Here is a 21,310-nt window from a genome sequence, read left to right on the forward strand (position 1 = left end):
TTGCAGATATAAAAACAAACTCTTTATATTACCCAAAGAACATGATCCCACAGTTCCCATTCAGGTGAATTCCAGTAAATACACTGAGAGTACAGCTGGAGTAAGAATCGAGCTCATAGTTTTGAAATTACATTTCATGGGGAAGATTTGAGCAGAAGACATTTTGTATTTGATCCAGAAATCCCATAACACTCTCATTCAGATATTGTCAGTGCAAAAGGAGAGAAATTCAGCGTTGATGTATTATCTGATTAAGACGTTGAACTATTGCCTCAAATGACTCGCTTTTCTTGCTCTGCTAGATAAAAGTTTTCTTAGTGGTATTGTTAAATATTCCAGCTCAGCAAAGGAATTGGTACATTACAAAGAAGCATAAATCCAAACTTTGAAATACAATAAACTCATAAGAGACTAAGCTTCAGAAGAATTAATAGATCTTGTTGGTCTGACTTCTCTTCCAATGAAATTTTAAATAGAAATCTGCCATGCTCTAAATTGCAGAACCGGAAAGAAGTCAGTTCAAGCACTCAGGTGTCTGAGTACCTGTTACCTGCAGAACCCTGCATGTTGTAAAGAACCCAAGTACAGAGCAGAAGACATTGCCCTGCCCATCAGAGAGTTTAGAGCCTGTATAAATTTCCTAGGGCTACTATAATAAATTACCTTGAATTACTTAAAACAATAGATACGTATTCTCTCACAGACCTGGAGTCTAGAAATCCAAAACCAAGGTGTCAGCGGGGCCACTCTTCCTTTGGAGGTTCCGGGAGAGAATCCTTCCTGCTTCTTCTAACCTCTGTGGCTGGCAGCGTTCCTTGGAGTGCTTGGCTTTGGGTCACGTGGCTCTGGTCTCTGCCTCCTTCTTCACATTGCCTTCTCTTCTTCTGTGGGTGTGATCTCCCTCTGCCTCTCTATTACAAGGACACTTGTGATTACATTTAGGAGCCACTGGGATAATCCAGGATAATGTCCCAATGCCAAGACATTCTTAATTTCATCACATCTGCAAAGACCCTTTTTCCTTATAACATTTACAGGTTCCAGAGATTAGGACCTGATATCTTTGGGGGGTGAGGTGGGGTGGATGGTAGCATTATTCAGCCTCTAACCCAGCTTCCCAGCTTCGTGGGAAGGCTGGGACCGGACGAGGCTCTGCTGACCCTCACTCAGGTGTTCTCAAAGGATCCTAGGAGCTTGAGAGGGGCCATTCCCAGCCCTACAGCACTTGCATTCTGGCTGCTCCTCAGGGTCCCCTGCTAACATCTTTAGTTTACTTGAACTCCTTCGCGTTTCTGTTGCACCCCCTATGACCGTGCACAGTTTGGGGGGGGTTGTTTTTGTTTTTGTCTTGAGGCCATTCTTTCCACAGCTGTAGCAAGCAATTACCTTGGTATGCCGTGAGAGATACAGAGAGATTTCTGCTGCCCCAAATTATTACCACTCCAGGACACATCACAGTGGCTAAAATTCCTCGCATTTCTTCTTTGTATTAAACTCCACCATTTAAATTCAAATACTATTTTGTGGTAGATTATCCATTAAATCATGAAGTTACAGAGTCTTTGTGAAAGAAATCTTCAGGTTCCTTATTTCCTAAATGTATGTTGCTCAAAAGATTAGTCCTGTGGAGGTTTGTTAATGGGTATTCCATGAGTTTTAAAAACCAAAAACAAGCAAACCAAAGGGGGAAAATAAAAAATAAAGGGGGTCATGGCCCCATGTTGAGAAGTAAAATAAGTTAAACCTTGACAGCAGGTATTTCAGGGCTTTTAGTGGGATCTGGTAAGTCTCCAAAAGGGGATATATCCATAGTACAGAGTTCCCCAAACTTATTTGTATGCAGATGCCTCTTTTCCTCTTCAGCATCTTGATGGCAGGATCCGTGTCCATTTTTGCTCAACTTTGCATCCCCAGCATCTAGCCCAGTTTGGCATGTAACAGGCACTCAAGGGATACCGAACGAGCGGATGAATGGATGTGTAGATGGGTGGGCAGACAGACAAGCATCTTGAGACACCCAACTGCTCTAGATGATCAAGAAAGGGAAAGGAGACAAAGAGAAGGCAAGAACAAGGAAAGGGAGAAAAGGGGATTGAAAGGATGGGGGCTACAAGGCAGTAGCTGTCAAAATTCCCCTATGTGACAATTTTGCTTGGTGCCAGTTCGAATGAGTTAGTTGAAACAGAAAATATTTACAGATCCCTTAGGCTGCATTTTTGCTGGAAAGGCAGCATAGCTCAGTATTCAGGCTCACCTGGGATCAATTACCAACTCTGCCACTTACTAACAGCTTCTGTTTCTTCATTTGCAAAATGTGGATAAGAATGCCTACTTTATGGGGTCGTTTACAGGTTTGAGACCATTTACCTGAAGACTAACATACCGGAATCTCTGAAAAGTTCCTGTTACTGTATATCTTTAACTTTCAAGAGCTTTGCAAAGTGCTTTACATAAGCATGTGATGTAGAAATGTTAATTGATGCACTGTTCCCTATAATCAATAGTTTCTTTCCTCCCTCCTTCCTTACATTTCTCTCCTCTCTTCTTTTGGTATCTATGAGGTAAAATACAGTCACATAGTTAAAATCCAAAAGGTGATCAAGATTATACCATGAAAATTCTTCCTCCTTCCATTGTGTCCAGACATCCAATTCCCCACCCTGAGAGAAATTCAATTTTATTAGCAACAGAGATTCAAACAACAGTTGCTTGTAAATTAGGCTCAGAATAAAATATTGCTCACTCTGGGTTTAAGCAATTCAAAACAAAATGCTATACTATTATTCACTCACTCCAGAAAATCTCCCAGCAGGCTAACCTGTTCTGCTAGTTTGTTATGATTCCTTATGTGGATTCATCAAATACTCTGGCTAATAAAGAACTATTGTATATATTATTCATGCATCACCAGTTTTCAAGGAATCAGAACACTAAGATATATTTAACATAAAATGGTACTCAACATAGCTTATACTTTTTAGATGATTGAGAGGCTCTGTATTTGATCATACTTCAGGGATGTGGATCAGCGCAATGCCCTGGAGAAGACAGAAGCGGTAGAAAACGGAGAATTCTGATTTTGGAAATAATGTTGCATGACCTTTTTTTTTAAAAAAAAAAAAAAAAGCAGCAGCATGTTAGGATCCAAGATAATTCCATAAGAAGAGGAGACAGAATTTGAGATCACTATGTACCAGGAACTGGGGGAGGCCGAGATCCACTGAAGTTGGTCAACCATGAGGACTGAGGTCTAAAGAAGGAGAAAACCAAGGGAAAGCAGAAACATTATCAGGATAAAACTAGACAGAGTTACAGCTGGAAACCAAACCACCCAGGAACACAAAAGGATATGCAGGATATGCAAAAATGAACAATTTGAATCTGCAGATCAAGTCATTGTATTTGTATAACTAAATTAGAATCAGTAAGTAAATAATCACCTAAACTGATGCAGAGTCAGGAGTCAGAAAATAAGGTAGAAAAGTCACCTGGACAGTTGGCAAGGAACCATAATGCTCAGATCTGAGCCCCTTTTCTGGGTACCTGGATCTACTCCTAGTTCCAGAAATAATTTGACTAATGAGTACAAATTAGCCAAACCCATCCCTGGCTTCAGAATCCTCTGCATGCACAAATTCAAGGAACTCAGGAGATCACAACACAGATATGACTGTTAGGAAAATGATGTGACATCAGGATAATAATGTGATGTGAGGATAACAACATAACACTTCCTGCTCTTGTTTGCTTCTCAAATACACTTTATGGCCCTTTGGCTGAAAACCTACACTATATATTTAGGTATGGTAGTTAAGTTATTAGCAAAAGCAAAATGAAAATTTTGAGTTTGGCCGTAAAGACAGGCAGAAATCAACAAAAATTTTCAAGAAAAATGTTCCATGAGCTTTCACTCAGAATCCCATGCTGACACAAATGCCAAAAATTTATTACAATAAAACCAAGGTTTATTTATCTCAAAGACAGAATGACAAGTGAATGTTATTTATCCTTTGAACTACAGTAGTCTGCAAAAAAATAAAATAAGCTGTAAACATATGCTGGTAATTTTTTTATATGACCATCTAATTCATCCTGATCACCGAAGCCAAACACATAGGAAGTATCTCAATAGGGTTGTCATATGACTGATTCTGCCAGCCCTAGGACCCAGCATCCTGGCTGTGGGAGGGCAATGTGATACTTTTCCAGAGGGAGGGAGCAAAAGGGAAGGTACAGCTCTCCAGAGTATCATATAGAGGCTAAACAGAAGAAGGACTGGGACCATAGGGACACAGCCCAACCCAGCAAGAAAAGAACTGCCCCTCCCCCCGACTTTGGATGCTCTGAGATTTTAGACAATTTCTTTCTACGTCATCTTATTTGTATCTCAATGTTTCTAATGTTTTTGGATAAAACAAAGAAAAGGTCTCAATTATGCAGTCTAATAGCCTAGCTCTCTTACTGTAATATCTTGGGTTCACCCTTCAATACAAACAAGAGCTGTGCAGGCATGGGTCCAGAGGAAAAAAAAAAGCATATGCTGCTTGGCCCATTTCTGCTCTAGACCTTCAGAGAGGAGGTCCTGTTCTCCCTGTTGGGTGGTAATATCGAGAGGCCTGGAAGATCAGTCTTTGGAAGAGGGAAGGAAGGCACCAACCAAGCCACTTAGACCGGACCCAAGCCTGGACCCTGTGGAAAAATGCATGAGAACTCCCAAGAGGCTCATTGCAGTCCAGACCAGCTGCTCCCCAAGTAGACAGATAGATTGGAACAGAAGCAAGAGTTAAAAGTAAAGAGCATATTATAGCATAGAGTCCCTTTTGGCATTTGTGCCTCAAGAACAAAGCAAGGTAGGTCTTCAATTCAGGAATTGGGGATCTGCCTAAAGCTCTTCCTTGGAGAACTGACTTGAAAAAGGAACTGGATGAAAGGATGATCCGAAAATGATTTTTCTTTTGCTGCAGAATGTGGATTCTATGAATATTGTCATGCATCATCTTTTGGGAGCTCATTACAAATAATGAAGCCATCCAATTAAAATCTAACATGTAAAACTCTTGAAAACTGACTAGTTTAACCATCATGCCTGCCTGTCAACTGTTGCATGCAACAGAATCTCTCTCTCTCACCAGCAAAGCAGGCCACCCTCTTTTTAAGCCGTGTTAAATGTTTAGGTCTCAAAATACATTCTCAGTATTTTCAAAATACAAGTAACTCACATCAACGTGAAACTAAATTGGTTATCAGATTGAGTAGGAGTTTTCAAGAAGTTCTCTCTTTCAGGTTTACAATGCTGGTCAACAGACTGTGTGTTGTACCATTTCCTAGCTTGATTATGGGATAGACATTTCTTTGAACCCCACTTTCTTTACCCATAAAAGGAGAATCTTACTAACACCTACATCATGGGATTCAACTGATCCATCAAAAAAGATGACATATATTACTCTACAAATATTTGAAGTTTCTGTAATGAAATTAAGCACTAAATTATAAATTTTAAGATGTACATTTTATGCCAACTAAGACTGGTACTTAAGAAACTTACATTTCTCTTTGGCTTTCTCCATCTCTAAAATGAAATTACCCACAATGAGACAACTACTAGAGTTATCTGGATAAAAAAAATTGCTGTATTATTCAAAATATTACTATGAAAACTACAGTTATGAAATTCCAGGTATCAAACTCTACAATCGTATTTACACTAAGATTCAAAGAAAGAAAACAGAAAGTGATCTCTTTACTATTAGGAGCAAGAACTTCACAGAAATCACCTTCAAACATAACACCCCCCACACCCCGATTATCTGAAACTCTGCCCAAATTATCAAAACTATTTATTGATGATGCATTCTGTCAGTTTGCCAGGGATTCTAAGACAAATGCCACACAGTGGGTTGGGTTAAACAACAGGAATTCATTGTCTAACAGTTTTGGAAGCTAGAAAGCTAACATCAAAGTATTGGCAGGACTTGCTTCCTCCTTGAGTCTGTAGGCATACAACCCTCCATCATCTTCACAAAAATTTTTGCTTCAAATTTGCTTCAAATTCCTAAGCATGAGTCATTTAAGACTGCATTATTCCACCGATAATAAACATACTGACCCACATGTTCCAGATTTTAAGCATCAAATGTCCTGTCCTAAATATGCAATATTTACCTATCCATATGTATCCTATACCTCACAATAAAAAAGAAAAGTTAGAGTTAATAAAAAAAATAAGGTACAACCATGCAAATGCAGTCTTGTGGGTTTTTTCTCCATCAAAGCTCAAATTATTTTTCTCAAGTTGTTGCCAAGTTGCCCAACACTTAACATAGTCTAAATATCTTTCTATATCTTAAGCCAAAGATTTGATGGCTAAGTTACACTTAACTAAGATTATAAAAAATTGCTTCTTGAATGCTGAAAAAGTCACATGTTGGCTCATATGAAAGGAATGCTGAGGCTTAACAACTACCCACAGAGTCACTCACCAGAGCTATGCTTATTTTGCTATTAGTTTAAACAGGTTAATTTCCAGAATGTCTGAATGCAATAAGCAGAGAATACTTTAACAACCTGAATTTAAATAGAATGGATTCTTTCTATGAGCATTTGTGGCTAACTTTTTAATCATAATTATTATCAAAATAAGCCCTTGGCTCTCCTTTATATGTTTAAATCAATAGTGCATCCTTTTTCTGACATATGGGCATGTTGCCGACTCTGCAGGTTACCTATCAAGAGCCACCCTCCCTTCAATTCTGTTCTGATACTGGGCACCCATGTGCCCCGGGTGTAAAGTGGGTGAGTTTAAAACACTCGGGGTAATCACATTCCCCTTGCCAGTGACTGGTATTGATCATGGGATTCTAAAGTTACCCTGGGAAGTCTACTAAAGGGCTCCTGTGCAAGTCTCCCTCACTCTTAAAAAGACATAAAAGGTCATGATGTGGAGAAACTGGAACCCTCATACATGTAAAGTGGTGTTGCCACTATGGAAGACAGTTTGGCAGGTTCTTTAAAAGTTAAACCTAAATTTTCCATACCACCCAGCACTTCCACTCCTCTCTATCCATCCAAGAGAAATGAAAACATATACGAACTCTTGTATATGAGTATTCAGCATTATTCATGATAGCTAAAAAAGGTAAACAACCTAAATGTTCATCAACCGGTAAGAGACAAACAAAATGGGGTAAATCATATATTGGAATTATATTCAAATATTAAAAAGGAGCATGTGGAAAAAAAGGAACAAACTGACACGTGCTATGACATGGATGAACCTCAAAAACTTTATCCTAAATCAAAGAAGCCAGATGCAAAAGAACGCTTACTATATGATTTCATTTATATGAAATATCAAAAGGCAAATCTATCAAGACTCAAAGTACTTTACTGGTTGCCCGGGGCCCATGGGTGGGATCAGGAATTAACTGCAAACGGGCACAGGGGATCACTACAGAGTGACAGAAATGTTCTAAAAATGATAACGGTTGCACACTCTGTAAATTTACATGAAAAAAAAATGCTGAATTATACACTAAAAAAACAAGCAAAACAAAAAAAACGGTATAAATGTCCAGGAACTGCTCCTGCTATCTTAGTTGGCCAAGTGAGAACATGAAGCTTGCAGTAATGCACTATCTCAGAACTGGCTGAGGCAAAGAAAACCAGCTCAACAGGAGCATTGTTGAGATGCCAAATTAGCCAATCCAGGATTATTAGCCAATCCAGAACAGCTCTACTCTGAATTCCTTTAAAGTGAAACAAATAAACAAAAATCCTTACTGTTCAGCCTCTTTTAGTTTGATATTTTCTTATTTGAAGTCAAAAGCATCCTGACTGTTCAGAGTGTAAAATATAACCACCAGACCCTATTCAGTGGTATTTTAGGATTTAGATACACAATAAATTTTGGAGAAAGAATGGCGTTTTGAAAATATGCATTTGAGCTGATTTACATATGCCCAGGCATTTCTACCTAGGCTGTGTGTATGTATCATGTATGTTATATGGTACATTTAAAATGGCATCTGCTATTTATTTTATAGTAAAACTGTATTTCAAGCCCTGTCCAATCAAAATGGCAGAATGAGATGCTTCAGGGCTCCATCCTCCTACAGAAGCTTTGAAGAGTCAGCAAGAAGTGGCAGAAACATCCTTCTCAAAACTCCAGAAAACATTTAAAGGACTGCAGTAACAGAGCAAGCGCCAACTCAAGAAAAAGGTAACTTAAAACTGATAGAACCTCCTGACACTCTGACTGTCCCTCTTGCACTCTTCAACAGCTGGGCGAAGAGCTGGCGCACACTCCCAGCCCAGATCCCTGGTCCCGGTTCTGGAGGGAGCTGAGTAAGCCTCATGCACACACTAGGAGCATATATGCCTGGTCCAATGTGTCTGGTGGTGGCCTAAGCAATGCTCCATGCCAGAATTTGCCCTCCAAGTAGAAGGCAACTCACCAAGCTCTCCTACAGAATACTGTAGGAGAGCAGTCAAGCGGCTGTCCACGGCAAGGGATTGCTGGCTGTTGGCCATACAGTGCAGTGCCCAGGGCCATGTTTCGTAGGGAAGAGGGGAGATTCAGAACCACGTAAATGGGGAATTCCTAGGGTCACAAGCACATATGGAGAGAAGACCCATGTGAGCACAGGCAGAAAGGATCAGGGAGGCCCCTGTACCTTGACCTGGAGCTATTCTCTAAACTCATTGTGTGGATACACCCTGAAGAAGAGCACTTGCACAGCTCAATCTGCAAAGACTGGGAAGATGTTTTCTTATTTTCCGTCCTTTTTTTTTTTTTTTTTTTTTTTTTTTTTTGTTAGTTTCGGACATTCAAGGGAAGCTCCCTCATACACCTAGTTGGACACAAGCTTAAGGAACGGATGCCTCAGAGTCTAAATTCTTGAGATAACACATTAAAACATCAAATATCCGGGTTTCAACAAAAGGGTATAAAATATACAAAGAAACAGGAAGCAATGGCTCAGGCAAAGGAGAAGATTAAAGCATTAGAAACCATCGATGAGGAGGAACAGACCTGGGACACACCAGACAAAGACTTTTTAAAAATAGTCCCAAATATGCTTAGACGAACTAAAGGAAAACATGGACAAAGAACTAAAGGAAATTAGGAAAATGACAGGGGAACACAAAGAGAATATCAATAGAGAGAGGGAAATTATGAAAAGGAACCAAACAGAGCTGAAGATCACAGAAATAGAAATAAAAAAACTCCCTAGAGGGATTCAACAGCAGATTGGAGCTGGCAGGAGAGAGAATCAGAGAAGATAAGACAATTAAAATCATTAGTCTGAGGCGCATGGAGAAGAACGATGAAAAGTGAACAGAGCCTGAGAGGACACTCTGGAGCGCATTCTTATGTGCTATATAGATATCCCTTTTTAGTTTTTAATCTATTGGAATAGCTAGAAGGAAATACCTGAAACTGGTAAACTGCAACCCAGTAGCCTTGATTCTTGAAGACGATTTCATAACTCTGTAGCTTACACAGTGTGACTGTGTGATAATGAAGATCTCGTGGCTCACACTCCCTTTGTCCAGTGTATAGACAGATGGGTAGAAAAGGGGGGACAAAAACTAAATGAAAAATAGGGTGGTACTGGGGGAGATGGGATGTTTTGGGTGTTCTTTTTTACTTATATTTTTATTTTTTATTTTTTTTTTAGAGTAAGAAAAATGTTCAAAAGTTGATTCTGGTGAGGAATGCACAACTATATGATGGTACTGTGAATAACTGATCGTACACTGTGGATGAGTATAGGGTATATGAATATATCTCAATAAAACTGTATAAAAAAATAAATGTCACATCAGGAAAAAAAAAGGGAACAGAGCCTGAGGAACTTGTAGAACACCATCAAGCATACCAATATATGCACTGTGGGAGTCCCAGAAAAAGAGAGAGAAAGGGGTAGAGAGAATATGCAAATACATAATGGCTGAAAATGTCCCCACTTTAATGAAAGACATGAATACACACATCTAAGACATTCAACGAACTCCAATCAGGATAAACCTAAATAGACCATGCCATGGCATATTTTAAACAAACCATCAAATGCCACAGATAAAGAGAGAATTCAGAAAGTCATAAGAAAAAAGCATCATGTCTCTTACAAAGGAGCTTCAATAAGATTAAATGCCAATTTCTTATCAGAAACCATGGAAAGTGCTGAAAGCAAAACTCTGCCAACCAAGAATTCTCTAATTGGCAAAACTGTCTTTCAAAAATGAGGGAGAGAGCAGGACATTCCCAGAGAAACAAAAGCTGAGGGAATTTGTCACCACTAGACCAGCCCTAAAAGAGATGCTAAGAGAGTTCTGCGGCTTGAAAGGAAAGGACAACAGACAATAGATCAAAGCTGCAAGGTGATGACATAGGTAAATGCTAGTACTATTGTGTTTTTGGTTTGTAACTCCACGTTTTACTTTGTACAGGATCCAAAAGGCAAAGCATAATATGCAATGAGATATCAGTGGCTTTGGATTATCAATGTACAAACATGTAATCTGTAACAAGAACTACATGAAGGTGGGGGGGACAGAGGGGTATGGGAATATATTTTGAATATCCTATTGATGTTAACTTGATATCAAAGGCAAATGAGATTTGGTATCAAAGCAAATAGGTATAGGATATTAAATTCAAGCCCCATGTTAACTACAAAGAAAATATTGGAGAATATGCAAGTTCATAGAGACCGAAATGAGTACAGGTTGTCAGGGGCAAGAGGGATGGGAGTTAATGCATAAAGGATATATGTGATTTCTGTCCGGGGAGATGAGAAAGTTTTAGTAACGGAAGGTGATAATGGTACCACTATATTGTGAATGTGATTAATCGCACTGAATGGTATGCTTGGGAGGGGTTGAGATGGGATGCTGGAAAAATCAGAACAGATGTAAACTTTATATGAATGTTAATTCTTTTTAACTGGATAACTATACTTAAGGTGGTTACATAAGCAAATATCCTTGTTCATAGGAAATGTACGAGGCAGTATTAAATGTTCAAGGAACACGATATGTACAACTTACATTCAGGTGTTCAGAGAATGAACTGATAGACAGACGGACAAATGGATAGAATAAAATGGCAAATGTGGCAAAATGTTAAAACTGGTAGATCTGGGTTTCTGGTGGTTAGGGACATGTTGAAGCTCTCTGTATAGGGTTTGTAATTTTTGTTACTGTCCTATAAGATTGAAAATATTACAAATAAAGTGTTGTGTTTTTTTTTTTAACAAAAACCAACTGTATTTCTATCTAAGATTGAACTAGCCCTTACTGCCACTACAGCCTTATCTCCCAACCACGCCTCTTCACGCTCAGCATGAATGAAAAGGTTTAAACACCCCCAATATATTCCAGTTATCTCATGTTGTTTCATGCACCTATGTTTTTGCTTATCATATTTTTCGGGTCTAGAATGTTCTTCCTTTCTTTGACTTCATGTCAAAATGGTATGTATCTTTTAGATCTCAACTCAGGAAAATCTCCCTTGACCCAATAGAGAATCGCTCCCTCCCCTACTTTAATTCTAAATTTTGTACATACCCTTATTACCACTTATAGCCCATGGTATTGGGATTTATTTTATGACTACTATGTCCCCTTTGTGAACAGCAAAGAGCTTGAAGTTAAATGACAGCTCTAGCTTATAGTTAGGTGACTGGACAAATCACTTTTACCTTCTGACTCTCAATTACTTTTGCAAGGATAAACATACATACTATCATTCCATCTCTCGGGTTACTATAAGGCTTAACTAAGTAATGTATGTGAAAGCATTTTATAAATTCTAACAGCTGACAACTCTTAGAACAGATGTGTTCTTTTTACTGTATATAACAGACCACGCAACTGAGGAAAAAGTGTGAACTCTCACCATTCCACCAAAATTGCTCTTGCCAAGACAACCAATGGAGGACTGACCTCCAATAAGCCCAAACCCCAAATGCACAGGTGGTCTTCCTCTCCCCCTGGAAATACTTTCTTCCTGGGCTTCTACTTTGGTGTTACAGCCCCTTCGCATCATTCTTTTCTTGTTCCTCGTCTTCCCCACTTCTAAATGTAGAGGACCCCAAGGCTCAACACTAGACCTCTTTTCTTTCTACACTCAGTCCCTTGCTGATCTCATTCAGTCTCAGGGTTTTAAATAATGTTTCATTGCTTCTGGCTCACAAAATTTTATTTCCAGACTTCGTCCCTGGAAACGACTCGTGTATCAATCAGACTTGGTGCCTGATCTTTACACATCCAAAACCAAGAGCTTCTGGTCTCCCCCACCTCAAGTCTGTTCCTTACCAGTCCTTCTCAGTGCTGGGGACAAAAATCTCAGAATCACACTTTACTCCTCTCTTTTTGCCCATCTACTCCTCTAGCAAATCCTCCACCTTCAACTCCAAAATAGAATCTAACTACTTCTCACAAACTCTATGCTATTTTTACCCTCATGTAAGCCACCATCCCCTTGTTCATTTGGATAACTGAAATAGCTTCCTAAATGGTCTTTTTTCTGCCCTTGCCCTTTGGTCTGGCCTCAACCCACCAGCCAGAGTTATCCCTGTTAAAACATCAGTTACATCAGGTCACTCATTCACTGTTTAAAACCCTTCCACAGCACCCTATGTCCTTCAGGGTAAAATCCAAAGTCCTTATAATCCCCTACAAGGTCCCAGATCTGCCCAACACATCCCCACTTCCTCTTTGACGGCAGCCCCTACACGGTCTCCACTTCTAACTCGCTCCAGCCACTATGCCGTCTTGCTTTCCCATTGACAGGTCAGGTACTTGCCATTCCCTCTGCCTGCATACTCCTCTCCTCAACATCACATCGTCCATTTTCTCCATTCCTTCATACAGTTTCTCAAATGTTACCGTTTCTGTGAGATCGTCCTGGCCATCTCATTGAAAATTGCCTCTTCCTCCCCTCATACTCCCCATCTTCCTTTCTTGCTCTATTTTCTTTTTCAGTAGTGGTTGCCACCTTCTAACACATATTTTACTGTCACTAGTAAGAGCTCCAAGAGTGCAGGCATTTTAATTTATTTTGTTCACTGCTGTATTCTCAAAGTGTAGAACAAGGTCTGGTACATAGAAGACGTTAAATAAATATTATTTAAATGAATGAATGAGGAAAGAAAAATTTACAAAGTAGGCTACCTAGATTCTTAATAAATATAATTTTAAACTCCCATATCTTCAATAATAATGGGCATAAATACGAAGAAAATTCTAAGAGATGGCTGGCATAAAAGAATCAACAAATCTGAAGCTAAAAAGACAAGATCAAAGTAAACTTGGAAACACAGACAAGAATCTAAAGAAACTCATAACAAATAAACAGAGAGACTATACTCGGAACATAACAAAAATTTTAGGTAATCATTTCCTAGGCTTATTAACTTATTGATAGTTAAATGCTTTTAAATTACCTATAAGATACTAGGAACGCATATATTCATCAATTTTAGGAGGCACAGTTGAGTATTTAGATTTTCTTCCCTTGTAAGTTTATTGTGATGCCTTGGTATAGATTGTTCTGGTTACAATAGATCAAACTGACTGATATCAGCGAGCAGTTTTAAATAACCAAGACTTTGAGATTAATATTTATAGTAGTTATTAAGTATCTTTTAATTTTAAGAATTAACAAAATATAGACAATTATAAAGGAATTTATCATTTTAAACTTTATAATTACAAACTATATTGGCAGTTGCTGTATCAATGATATATAATCCGATAATTTAAAATAGATCTTTTCCAAAAGCAAAAAGTTTGAGACCTGTAAAAAGATGTTTTCCTATTTTAATATTGACTAAGTCAATATTTTTTCCTCTTTCTTAACATTATCATTTCGAAGCAAATATCCGTTAGTAAATTACAAATGAGGAAAACCAAAACCTTATCAGTTCTATCAGAAACTTCCTAAAGGTAAAACGAATATAATCTTCCTCAAGCTAAATAGTCACTCAGAGAAGGCAACACATCTTGCTGAATTACAGATCTAGAAAATGAAAATCCAAGACTATAAACTTCATTTCAGGATAAATGCTATCTTCTAAGTACCGTTTTATAACTGTAAGGTTTTTTTAATTTAAATAAATACCATTCTATAAAAACTAATATCAGAAAACGTGCCAGAATCCTTCATTTCACCAACCACTGAGCTATCATTTATATTTTTGCTGAAAAGTAAAATGAGCAAAATTTTTAAAACTATGTCTAAGTCTATCCATCATTGATAGCACTGACAATAGAGAATTTGAGTAAACCAATTAGAAAGTTGCTCTTATGTCAATTTACAGGTATTTCTGTAAGGAAATGGAAGGGCCCCATATTCCAAGATGAAGCCAGAACCTCAGCAACATGCTTACACAGAGTAAGACTTAATACATGTCTGTTAAGTGAATTAATCCATACTTAACTGGATAAAAGAATTGAATAGAATATATTTTTAGAGAAAAACATACATTTAATTATGTGCAAACTTCTATCAAAAATTGACTTTAAATACTTCAGTGAATATTTTGGTTTATGTGGCTTGACACTTGTATGGCAGCCAACTCAGAAAGCTAGAAGTATTAAAAAGTCACTAATTCACTGTGAAAGCTAATAATGATATCTTTTATTAGATGCTTACAGGTGCTAAGCTCTTTGTTAAGTTTTTTCTTATATACATGCTTTTGAAAAATATATTACCCACAACAATCACCTAAGATAGGAGCTATGATCCCCAGATTACAAATAAGAAAACTGAGACCCAAGGAGGTCAAAAAACTTAGCCAAGTTCTTATACTTAGTATTTGCCTGAGCCAAGATTCAAACTCAGGTATGTTTCACTCCGAAGCCTGCTGCTAAACCTCTGAGCCCAACTCTAGGTAGTCATTAAAATGAATTAAAAAACGTTCATGTCAGACACACCTTAGGAAAAACCCTTGTTGGGAAATAATCTGCACTTCCCATCACTCCAAAAACATTCCAGCAGACAGAAATTTTTGTTGAAAATTTAAGGAAATTTAAAATTTTCATACAGCACACTTTGACAAAAGTATACTTTCAGAAAATGTAAAGCATATTTCCCAAACTAATATTGCCTGAACTAAGCATTCATACAAAATAATTGTAATTAATTCATATGAAGCTTTCTGTGTCAGAAAAGCTTATTGTTCAATAATTTTAAGATAAGCTTCATACGAGAGGCTCTTAATTCAAGGAGCAAGTGACAAATCATAGAATCCTAAAACTAAAAGATTTCTTACAGTTTATTTAACCTAACCTTCATTTTATAGATGATAAACTGAAGCCCAGAGAGATTAAGTAACTTGTCCAATTTTATACAATTAGAAGTCACGATGCTTTTTTTACTTATAGCGGGATAAAAATATTTCTAATTCCCAATTAAATTCCTTGACCAGATCTTATTAACATTTTCTCAGTTATAATGATGTATTAATGATATTCTCCTTCTGTAAACTTTAAAATGAACTTGAATCATTCTGAAGATCAAATACTACAACTTAAATCAGGTCAAAGCAAACTTTCTGAACAAAAGAAAACTCTCACTTTCTAAGGCAAACAAGGAAAGTAAATACTGTGTCAAAAGAAATTTTTTATATTACTAACAGTATTCATGTGAATTTTTACTGCTTTCTCAATGTGAACAACAAAAATGAATTGTAAGGCTCAAAGACTCTTAATGCTCACTGTAAAACTTGATGTGTATCATAAAAATTAAACAAATTTCCAGCCTCCATTGTTATTACATAGTCAAAGTTTTCATTCTAATAGAACTTGTTGAACTTTGTATCATTAGAAATTCATTCGTTTCCAGTTATGTTTGAAGCTGGAAGAAAAATCATCATTCCAAGTGAAAAAGGACTTTCATAAACCATCATTCCAAGTGAAAAAGGACTTTCAAAAACAAGGAAATTCAAAGTCATACATCCCTCTATTGGGCAACAGCTCAAAATAACTAGATAGTTTTCTAATGGCAAAAGCCCCAGGCCCAAAACAAAGTGTTTGTGGAGTATCTAAAAAGAAACATACCTTCCTCGAAGCGGAGAATTACCAGTGATCAAAATGGAGTAATCCACATAGTGAAGGCATCATCAAAAATCCCAACATTTAACTTTTAAGTAACTCCAAATGAAGAAGTGGTAACTTTTCACCCACAAATGTTTTGATGTTGTACTGGTACTTCCATATAATGCTCTGATAAAAAGATCCAGTAAGAACAGGGCCATATGGAGACGATCAGTACTAGAAAGTACTCCAGCCTTTATGTGATACTTTCTAGATGCTGATAATAATAATTACACCTGCATAAAGGAAATTAATTAAGGTTAGCTTTCAAGTCATTCTACATACTCAGTTTATTAAACAAAAATGCAACTGGCATTAAAATATTTCAGCCTTGGACATTGAAAATTCAAAACCACATAGTTCTAGCACTTGAATCATTTTAAACAGTGGATACGACTATGCAAAGTAATAACTTTAAGAAACTCAAATAAAAGAATGTTTGGGTGTATCCTACAGTTATCAGGCAGCACTTTCGAAAGTTTGATGTTTCATTTGCCTTTTTGAAATGTGAAAGGGCAGGTGAATAAGTCGCAGGGTATGAGGAAAGCCTCTAGGAGAGCCTCTGGGGATACAAGAAAGAGGAACATAGAGATGCTAATAAATTCCCTTGGTATTTGGCTGGATCACACAAAACATACCTGAAGATAGTGATCGAAATTTGCATTGTGGAGTTCAAGAAGCCCTGTCCCACACATTCCTAATATTTAAACATATCATAACAACTAAAACATACCACATTCGCCCACTTTTGAGACACCCCTCAACTTGTAACTCTAGGACGTCTTTTCCATCAACCAAGTGACAGGACAGGATAAACGACTTTTGTGGTTGGAGTGGAAAAGCGCAGAAAGAAATTTTTTTATAAAATGGAGAAGTTCACTAGTTTCATATCAGGTAGAGATATTTACTAGTTGTTGAGTGTTTATCTCATCTGAGCAAGAACCAACCTAGAAATACTCGGAAGTTAAGCTACTTAGGAAACAAAGTTAAGGAGGCTCCCTTTGCCTATAAAACAGGGAGAGGAGCGCTGGGGAAACATCTCCACCCGCCGAGGCAGTAACAGCCATCCCTCTTTTGGGCGGGCGTGGCAGATAGAAACAAAAGGTTAAAACACAAAAGGCGGGGCGGACGGCTGGGTCAAGGAGCTTCTGGGGCTCACGTTCCCCTTTTTATTCAGACACAATGAAATTGGGGGAGGGGATGTAAAACGAGAGAATGGAGCTTGGATCACAAAGATAGTATCGCTTATCTGGGGTGGGTCCTGGTACTAAAAGGGGCTGACAGGATGGCCGATTCTAACCAGTGGTCCATTCTCCATTCCCCATCCCCTCATCCCTGCATCTCTGACAGTCTGGAACCTGTGGCTTCCTCCATCCCACCCCAGCCCCAAAGAAAACTTTCTGAACTCTCATCTGTTTGTTATAGCCCCCTTCGACCACAAACACAAGAGTCCAATCCCCTACACCCCAAATATCTTCTGAATTCCATTGTTACAGCTTTTTGTATGGTGTGTTGGATCTGTAGAGACCTCTAATGACAGTTAAGTTATAAAACGCTGAGGAAATCACCACCACCACCACCTCCATATCTTTTTCGCAGGACCAAAGCCAGGACCGGAGTGGCGGGAGGGGGGGGCTGGACTTGTCCCCATCAATTTCAAGATGTTTTCATCCCATATGCACGCAGCTGGGAGAAAGCGAAGCAATCCCCCATTAGCTATCCTTCCCCTCTCTCCCCCAGCTCCGCAAATGAAGAGGCACAGGAGATAAATGCCTACTTGGCTTTTGTCTATTAAAAATAAATAAATAAATACTTGTGCAAGTTCGTTTAAAGAACAAAAGACAGAGAACAGGGCAAGGAGGTACAACTTAACAGCCCAAACTTTGCCACCGACGACTCCCCTGTCCTCCCAAAGGCGGGGAGCAGAGTGAGTTACGGGAAAGAGAGGTAAACAAGGAGACAATCCCCGCTCACCTTCTTCCCCGACTTCGTCGCACTCTTAAGAGACATTTCCCTTGTTGCAGTCCGCGAGACGCTCCGACACTGTTTTGGTGGCCTGACAGCGGAGAAAGTCGCGGCGGCAAAGTTGCCAGAGGAGATACCCGGGCGTCTGGGGGGAGAGGGGAGGAGAGAGAGTTCATCAGAGTTTCCCCTTTTGTTCCAAGTCCCGGAGCAGACAAAGAGGCGGCGAGCGGCGGCAGGTTTCTCCCTCTCACCCCTTCTTCCTCTCTCCCTCCCCTCCCCTCCCCGCCCCCTCCCTCTCCCCGCATCTCCCGCCCGGCTCGGGAACCTCCCTAGTCCCCAGTTCATCGCAACTCTCCCCGACCCTCTCCTCGCACTACCTCACTGGAAACTTTCCCCAAGAGATGCCCGCCCAGGTCCCCTCCCCGATCACCACGCTTTCACCGGCCCTCTCCCCAAGGCGCTCAAGTCTACAAGGGGATGTCTCCAAAACCATTGTTTCCGGGAGATGCACCTCTTTGTTTGCACTGTCCCTGCCAAGCAGTGTGAACAGTCCACTTTGGCATCGGGTTTCTGTCAGTTTTTTCATCATCCCTATAGACAAAATGCGAAGGGTAAGGGGTCAACCCTGGAAGATAAAGGCGCTTTACACAATCAAGAGGTGGGGCGCACATGAGGTTCTATATCCCCGTTCCTCCTTTTGGATTCAAAAGCCCCCACCCCCGGCCCCATCGCTGCCCCCAACACATCAAAACCGTTCAAAGAGGCTCAAAGTGTTAGAAAACTCTCCTCCTCCACCCACCACTTCCCACGGTGTCCCGCTGTCCCTTCGGAGAGCCTCTAACTCTGCAGGACACAGCCCAGCTCGGCCTTCTCCCCTCCGGGGTACCTGTTGCTGCAGGCACTGCGCAAGCCAATCCAAGGTCTCCGAGGGCCGCTGCCCACCTCCTGCAGTGCTTCCACCCTCCCGGTCCCCAGACTCTCCTTAATCCCAAATCACGACGGCAAGTCTTTCTAGGATCACCGCGCTCCCTGTCCCTGGAGCTGACTAGGGTCCCTGGCCACCTCCCCAACCTCCACCCCCTGGCAAGTCATGTTCCAGACAAGCATCCCATCCCTCTGTCCCCTTCCCCAGTTCCTTGTCCGGGGCAAATCAGGTGATTCTGTCCCGGACCAGCTCCGGACACTCTCCTGGACCCTTTTCCAAAGTAGTTCCCTGGCGGCCAAAATTGGGGACCCCATCCTCACCCTCACTCCCTCAACCCTCATCCCCACTGCCAGCATTGGCTCACTGAGTGACTCAGAGCAGCGCTAATTTTCCTTCTAGATCCCACCAGAATTGAAGAGAAAAGCTGGGGAGGTGGGGGGAAATGGAAGAGAATGAGGGCCCGCATTGAGAAGCAGTTTCTAGGGCAAAGGAAAAAGCAAACATTCCAAAGCAAACATCCAGCCTCCGGGAGTATCCTGCCCCTCACACACCTTCGCCTCCCCCTTCTTTCCTTACCCCATTCCAGATTTCGGATCTGTGCGGGTTGGTGAAGTTTGTGGGGATAGAGGCATGGAATAGGAGGAGGCTTGGGGGACCTGGGCAAAGTTTTCCGGGCTGAGCTGGGGTCGGGGCGACTGGGATGCCTGGGGGAGGAGGTGTGGGGTGAGCAAAGGGCTCCTGCTGGGGCCGGAATGTCGCGGCTGGCTGTCCCTCGATTCGCCTGGCAATTCCTTGCCAGCTCTCCCTGACAGCAGAACAAAGACGCCGCAAGCAACGCTTCTGCCCTCGCCTTCCCACGTCCGCACCCCACCCGGTGCTTCACTTGCACGAGCCCACGCCGCTCTTGGAAACTTCGCAGCCCAACTTTCCCCAGAGTTACCACACGCGGCGCGGGGGCCAGAGGAGGAAAAAGGGACAATGGCATCCCGGGACCAACGATGTCCCACTTCCCAGTCCCCTCCGCGACCATGAGCGCCACCCCTTGCGCCGCCACACCCAGCCCGCACGCGGGGCTAACCGCGGTGCAGGGGCTGTATCCACGGCGCGTGGGGCAATAGGAGCACGCGCTTTTTCTGGCTTCCTTATGAGAACCAGTTTCTGCAGTTTGGAGGCCTGTTATGCTGGGCAGCGGGGTCCGAAGAGAGAAAGGGCAGATAGATAAAGAAGCAGCCGCTGGGAAAGCGGAGGGCGCAGGAGCTAGCGCGAGTGTGAGCCGCGCCCATCGGCCGGAGTTCCTTGCGCGCCCTGTCCTGCCCTCCCATCCCGGCCAGAAGCCTCAGGGCCAGAGTCAAGACTAAGGAGGGTCAGGGGCTCCCCCTGGCCAGCCTCTTGGCGCGGACCTCCTCACCTGCGGGGAGCCTGGACACCTGCGCGGCCTCCTCGCGGAGCCGTGGGTTGCTCAAGCAGCCACTCGCCTACTGGAAGTTCAGAAACCTCATTTTAGGTTCGGAATCTGAACGCACCACAACCAACCACAAAGAGAAAACAGCCCCCACCCACTCCTGTCTGGCACATTTTCCTCTTTGTTTCATTATGATGACTTCCAGAATTTCTCTTTTTGGGAGAAGTCTACCCTCTCCCAGACAAACTCTTCCTTTCCACTATCCTCAGGGATCTGCACTGAAAATAATGAAAAGTCAGTACTTTCAGACAATTCTCTTTTGCTGCCTCTCGAAAATACTTGCATTTATAGGACAAATCAACTAAGAGTTTTTAACTTCTAAATAACAACCAATATGCCACTTGCTATTATAGTATACTAACTGAATCTATTAAAACATTTCTGAGACTTTGAAAATATCTACTGATTTGTTACTCTTTTTCAAAAAAATGAAAAGTAAGGGCCATTTCCTAGGTGAAAAGTCAACATGGCTTTAAGAAGTCCTTTCACTCTGCTGAAATACTTCTCACAGAGCTGTTTGAAGTGTGTAGCTTTTCCAATTGGCTTAAAGAATCTTGGGGACATTTCTATAATAAGGGCAGTTCTTGGCCCAAGCTGGATATAACCTATCTACGTTTAAAAAGATGCCTCTTTCTCAGATGCCACCACATTTTTAATATATTTTTAAAAGTCAATTAACAACGTCTAGACTCAAAAATGGATATTTCAGGGGAAGTTTAGAGTCATGTATGTCCCCAGAAAGAAAGCTTGAGGTTAAAACTTGGGAATGTATAACACAGTGAATCTTGAGGTGGACGATGACTGTGATTAACAGTACAAATATTAAAAAGTTCTTCCATGAGCTAGAACAA

This window comes from Choloepus didactylus, chromosome 7 (genome assembly GCF_015220235.1).
Source record: "Choloepus didactylus isolate mChoDid1 chromosome 7, mChoDid1.pri, whole genome shotgun sequence".
NCBI lineage: Eukaryota > Metazoa > Chordata > Mammalia > Pilosa > Megalonychidae > Choloepus > Choloepus didactylus.